Below are 6,894 nucleotides of genomic sequence, written 5' to 3'. Positions count from 1 at the left end.
AAACTATAGAAAAACGACTTGGACTTCCAGTGGTCGACCGCAAGTGGCGCGGCGCTCGCGGTCTACCGCAAACGTGCACGAGATCTAGAAAAGTCTCTGGACTTTTCGCGGTCGACCGTGAGTGGTGCGGCGGTCGACCGCAAGACCCTGTAGTAGATTTATGCTTTCTGTTGTTCTGTCAGTTCGACCACACATGGCTATGCGGTTGACCGCGAGTCGGGCTGGGCCGGAGTATTAGTTTTTTGTTCACATTGGGTTTGTGTTTTGATATAAATTAAAACACAAATTTCTAGGGTTTCTTAACAGAGATTAGAGATTGTACTAATCATATTGTGAGGGAGAATTTGTGAGCAAGTTGAGAGATTATAACCCTTTGTACTCTCCTTGATTTAGTAAAATCTCCCCATCCTCTCCCCGTGGACGTAGGCAAATTGCCGAACCACATATATCTATGTGTTTGGTTTGATTTGTCGTATTTGAATTGAATTGTGATCATGTATGGTTGGATCTCTTCTCCCGTGATCACAGATTCGTTCGGTGTGCGAGCACGCTTCCGCATAGGCGCGTAATAATTGGTATCAGAGCACAGATTTTAGATCTAGGGTTTTGGCATTAGGTGGAGGAAGATTCGTCGTGAAAGCTTGGTTCTTGGAGTTCTAGGCTTCGGTGGAGATAAAATTTGAAGTTACCGTTAGAGATCTCGCTTTCCTCGTGTGGTTAGAAGTTCTATTTAGAATCTAATCTAGAGTTCAGTTAAGTAATTTATTATTCCTTTCAAAGTTTGAATCTTTCTTTACAATTTGGAGTTTGCGAGTATGTGTGAAGAAGTTGGTGAAAGCAGCAAGATGGCGAGTATAGTCCAAGTTGGTTTTCAGAACACCAAAATTAGTATGGTGAAGTATGACGGCAAGATCAAATTTAGTTTGTGAATGAGCGACGTTCAAGATGCGCTCAATGCTCAGAATTTGGAGGAGACCATCATGGTCCAAGAGAGATCACCAAAATATGAAGAAGCGATATGAGAAAAGATGAATAGGAATGCTTGTGTGGTGATCAGATCCTGTTTGGAACAGGAATTAAAGTATGATGTGATTAGGGTGACGTATGCAATGAAGATGTGGGAAATTCTCAACAATAAGTACCTTACGAAGAGTGTTGAGAACCGTTTGTACTTGCTACGAAGATTATTTAGATTTTAGATGTCCCGAGGCACCTCACTAGCAGTTTATGTGAATAACTACACTAAGTTGTTATCGGACTTGACGAATATTGATGAGAAGATATCTGATGAGTACAAGGCGATTATTTTGTTGGGCTCCTTACCAGATGAGGAGTACGATACCTTTGTGCTTATATTGTTGAATAGGAGATCTTCTATCACTTATAGTGACGTGACTAACACTTTGTCGAAATATGATTTGAGGAGGAAGGATAAGGAGACTTCCTACGCTAGTATTTCAGGAGAGGTCTTGTTTACGAGGGGAAGAAGCCTATATCCGAGAGGTGGCAATAGAGGCAGGTCAAAGTCAAGAGGCCATCACCAGCTAGAAAAGAACCAATATACATTCTGCAAGGAGCAAGGACATTGGAAGAGTGATTGTCCAAAGATCAAGGATAAGGAGAATAGCAAGAAGAAGGGTCCGAAGCCAATGAGGTGAATGTTGCGAAAGGCGATAATTTCGATGATTCAATCTTTTCTCTATTGATTACTCCAGAGGTGAACCACTTGGATACATCAGATTGGATGCTTGATTCTAGCGCTACTTGTCATGTTACTCCTAGACGAGATTGGTTTTCATCATTTGAGAGACTCGATGGGGGTATTATTATCATGGGAAATGATCAATCCTGTGGTATTTGTGGGACAAGTACTGTGTGGATTCGGATGCACGATGGAGTAGTCCGTGAATTGAATGAGGTTGTTGGCCTTCTTGTTTTGATGATGTTTAACAAACAATTTACCACTAATGTTGTTTGTCTAGTATTTGTGTTTTCTTATTTATTATAGACAAACAACGTAGTTGGAGGATGGATGGAATAGAGCTTCAACGATGATATCCAATGGAGGTTGGCGGAATAGTAGAGTGAAGCCTTGCAATTCAAAGTTAAAGATCAAGTTCAAGCTTCATCCGCATATGTACCAAGTTGAGCTACAATGAAGATCAAGATCAAGCTTGGGTAATTTAGTTTAGGTTTTATATTATGTGTGTTAGTACCTTAAGGTCAATTATCTATACACACACATTTGTTGGTTTCTTTGTATATATATATAGTCATATATATATACATAAGTTTTGGTTTCTATGCATATATATAGTTATATATATACATACATATGTTTTGAGTTTTCATGTTTATAATATGAAATCACATATTTCATATTTACTATTATGTTTTTGAAAACATTGCATAGAATATGCAATTTCGTGAAAATTCTGTATTCTTAGTTTTTAGAGTTAACAATAATTATATATATATTTTATTAAGTCTATATAATCATTGTGCAAAGTTTCAAAACATGGTTTAGCCAAAATATCAAATTTCACATGTTTACATTTTCGTGTTTTGAACTATTTTGCAAAATGATGATTTTTCACAAGTGGAAAATGCAATTTGGAAAATTCTTTTTGTAACATGTTTGTTTTCATGTTTATATACACTTCCCAAAGTTTCATAATTTTTTGGACTTCATTTGTTATTTTTAACAATTTTCCAAAAGTCAAAAAATATGTTTTCAAAACCTGTTTTGAGTCTGTATCAGTCCTCGGTCGACCGCACCGGTCGACCGCACCTGTGTTCATTCAAGGGTTTGAAAAAGGGTTTAAGCTTGTTTTAAGCTTGTTTAAGGGTTTAGTTTAAGCTATTTTGGTTTTCACAAGTGGAGGAGATTATCTTATTGTTTGGGCTTCAAATCTCCATCTCTCCATCTTGATCTTGAGAAGTTTTCTAAACTCAAACTCTAGCTTTACATTTATATACTTGTTTGATTATCATTGTTCTTAAGCTAGATTTTATATTTGAGTTTAGTTTGATTTTGATTTCACTCATTGTTACACACACCCACTTTGAGCTTATTGTATTTGCATACATAGTATATTAGAGTTGTGAGAGATTGTAACATTGAGTTGTGCTTAATTGAGTTCTCATCTATTGTATAGAACAAATTTATATTTGTTACATTGTGAGTGTTGTAAGGTTTTCGGTGAGCTAGAAAACCGAGAGTGTGTTGTGAAGTTTTCGGTGAACTAGAAAACCGATTGTGAGGAGTGACGTTGATCGGTGAGCGTTGAAAACCGATACTGCGAGGTGTAAACGTTATTCGGGTGAACGTAGAAAACCTGGTTGTGATAGTGGATTTCTCCCCGGGAGTGGGGAGCGGAGACGTAGGACGGAAGGTCCGAACTCCGTGATCATATCTTGTGTTTGAGTGTGCTTTGGCGTTTATTTATACTTGTGTTTATAATTCTTGTCGCCATTGTCATTAGCTCATTATTTATATGATCCACTATCTAGTTCATATTGTTTACCCTTGTGTTAGTTTATATATCCTTGCATATATCATATAGTATACCTCTTTGCTAGGATGTATCACCTTGTGTATATTGCATATTCTTGCACTTAACTCTTTGTATATCTATCTTGCAAGAATATAACTTGTTAATATATTTTAATTGGCATAAAATCGGATTAGATTAGCATAAGACCCTAATCAACCCCCCCTCTAGGGTCTAACAGAGGTTAGCTTTGTTCCTCAGTTGAAGAAGAATCTTATCTCAGTTGTAGCTTTGGAGGCGTAGGGATTCAAGATGACCATTGAGGATGCTATAGAAAGGTTACTTAGGGATCTTTGGTGGTGATGAAGGGACTCCGCAATCTGAACTTGTATTATCTGAAGGGGAGAAGCGTGTTTGGCCAGGCTGCTTCAGCTATTTCAGAGGCGTACATTAACAGACTTTGGCATTACAGATTAGGGCACACAGGAGAGAAGTTACTGCAGACGTTGTATAACAGGGGCTATTGAAGGGAGTTAAGTGTGAAAAAGAAGACGAATGTGAAATTCAGGATAGTCATTCATAAGACGAGGGGCTGTTCGCGGGAAAAATCGTGTCTTTCTTCATTGATTCCATTGCACTCTTAAATAACAACTTTTTGAGTTACAAAGATCCGGTCTTTTTATAAGATCCGGTTACAATGAAAATCAAAGAAAAAGAAAAAGAAAGATTACAACTTTTTATCCTTGTTTGTCGAACAAATCACGAGCTCCTGTTTTGCGGTCGCTCGCTTTGTGGGTTCTTTGCCTGCGCCGGGGTTTATCCGTGGACCACCGCGCGATCTAGATCCGGTCGGATCTACGCAGTATAACGAGTATTATTTCACGAAGGAAATAATAGCCGGGGGGATTGGTTCACCAAGGAAACAATCGCCCAAATCTCGGGATCAAAGGCCAAGCTTTGATCCGGAGTGTGCCTGCGTAGATCTGAGATCCGGTCCTCTCGAACTCTTGCCTTATTTGGCGTTGACGATCGCCGAGCACCAGATCTGGATGAGCAAGTCCTCGAAGTCCTAAAGTTTGAATCTTTTTTTAGATCTGAGTCATCACTTTAGCAGGGCTTCGCCTCCAAAAAATCCAACCTTTTCAAATGAACCACCCTTGGCCTATTTATAGGCACTCAGATCTGTGCCTAGGCACAGATCTGGGCTGAGGTGGCTCGGCCACAAGTGGCCGGCCACCCCTGGGTGGCTCGGTAGCTCGGTTTCGGCCGAGCCTCTCAGGGTGTTTGGGTTCCGTCGTTTTGTCGTTGTTCTCGTTTTGTCCGTGATTTGTCTGGACTCGATTTGTTGACCTGATTTGGCAGTAAATCCGATTCCTGAGTTCGAGTCCGAAACCGATCTTGATTCGGTCGTGATTCATCCGAGTCCGCTCTTGTTTGGATGACTCGTTGACTCCCCGAACCGTTGGCTTGATTCCGCACGCGAATGGATGTATTCCGTTGCTTGCGTGCGATTCGTCAACCTCGTCGCCTTGTTGGTTCGTCGGTTTGTGCCGAGCTATGCTAAGGGACCTATAAGCAATTTTATACGCCTACAGATACCCCCTCCAAAGTATTTCAGCCTCGTTCTTTTATAGAAGAGTCTGGAATACTTTGGATATGATTGTCCCAACCTTCAATCGGTATAACGGGACTTTGGAATGGCTTTCGTTCTTGATTCCTTCAATCCTCCAGGCTATTCGGTGCTTTGTCGAACGTCTGTAAGGTTTTCGGTGCTGCATTTATTGTCTGACCGTTGTCGGAATTTCGAATTTGAAGTCGATTCCTGATTTTCTGATTTTTAGCTCGTGCTTGTTGGTTCAACATGTTGGCGTTGAGTTCTCATTTGCGACGCGTTGTCCGGCGTGGTATTGTTGAGTTATCCTTAAGAATATTTTTAGGAAAAATATTCTCCAGGAACTTCTCAACCAAAAATAGCGAACAGTTTATACTCATATACCTTATTGGAGTATTAAGAAGCAGTTTATACTCGTATACTTTTTGGAGTATTGATTCTTTCATTGCAACGCATTGATCGGCGTTGACCTAGGGTTACGCGTTGACCAGTGTTGACCCTAGGGTTTCGAATATCGTACGTTGACTGTTTGGTCACAACGCGTTGACTGGCGTTGACCTAGGGTTACGCGTTGTCCGGCGTTAACCTTAGGGTTTTGAACGTTGTACGTTGACTGTTTGGTCGCAACGCGTTGACTGGCGTTGACCTAGGGTTACGCGTTGTCCGGCGTTAACCTTAGGGTTTTGAACATCGTACGTTGACTGTTTGGTCGCAACACGTTGACTGGTGTTGACCTAGGGTTACGTGTTGTCCGGCGTTAACCTTAGGGTTTTGAATGTCGTACGTTGACTGTTTGATCGCAACGCGTTGAGCGGCGTTAACCTAAGGTTACGCGTTGTCCGGCGTTAACCTTAGGGTTTTGAATGTCGTACGTTGACTTTTTGATCGCAACGCATTGACTGGCGTTGACCTAGGGTTACGCGTTGTCCGGCGTTGACCCTAGGGTTTCGAATGTCATTGGATGCTCAAGTCACGAGACCAACTAATGGAGCTGATGCGTCAGTGACTCTCGTTTTTGGCAAAACCCTCAGCCATCAACGGGTTTGATAAGCCTTTACCGACTACCGTTTGAGTCGAGCTAGCATGCGAATTGTCTTAATCCGTTCCGCATGTGACATTGTGCTAAGAGAGTTAACGCTCTTAGTGCTACGATATTGAATACGTAGACTTCGTCTTTCTCACGAGAATAGACTACCCGGCGACGCGTGTTAGGCGTTGACTTTAGGATTTTTGGTTAACCCCCAGCCTTCAACGGATTTGATTAACGGATTTGATTAGCCTTTACCGACTACCGTTTGAGTCGGGCTAGCATGCGGATTGTCTAAATCCGTTCCGCATGTAACGTTGTGCTAAGAGAGTGAATTCTCTGAGACTTTGTGCTATGATGTTGAATACATAGGCTTCGCTATTGTTACGGGAATAGGCTACCCGGCAACGTGTATTAGACGTTGACTTATCCCTACTTAGGCTTCGGGATAAAATACCCCAGACTGGTATTCTGGTGTCTTTTTCAATCGGTAAAAGACTAAACCGGCGATGCGTGTTAGGCGTCGGCATATCCTTTCTTAGGATTCAGGATGAAATTCCCCACGCGTGTAAGGCATGGATTTTGGTGTTATTAATAACAACCTGTCACAATATTGAATATGTGAACGGGTGTTCTTTTTAACGGTTAAGAACTAACCGGCAGCGCGGGTTAAGCGCAGACTTATCCTTGCTTAGGTTTCAGGATAGAATACCCCAGAATCGAACCCTGGTGTCTTTTTCTTCGGAGAAAGACTAAACCGG

The sequence above is a fragment of the Asparagus officinalis genome, chromosome 5 (genome assembly GCF_001876935.1).
Source record: "Asparagus officinalis chromosome 5, Aspof.V1, whole genome shotgun sequence".
Taxonomy (NCBI): domain Eukaryota; kingdom Viridiplantae; phylum Streptophyta; class Magnoliopsida; order Asparagales; family Asparagaceae; genus Asparagus; species Asparagus officinalis.
Note: the sequence above shows the minus strand (reverse complement) of the source record.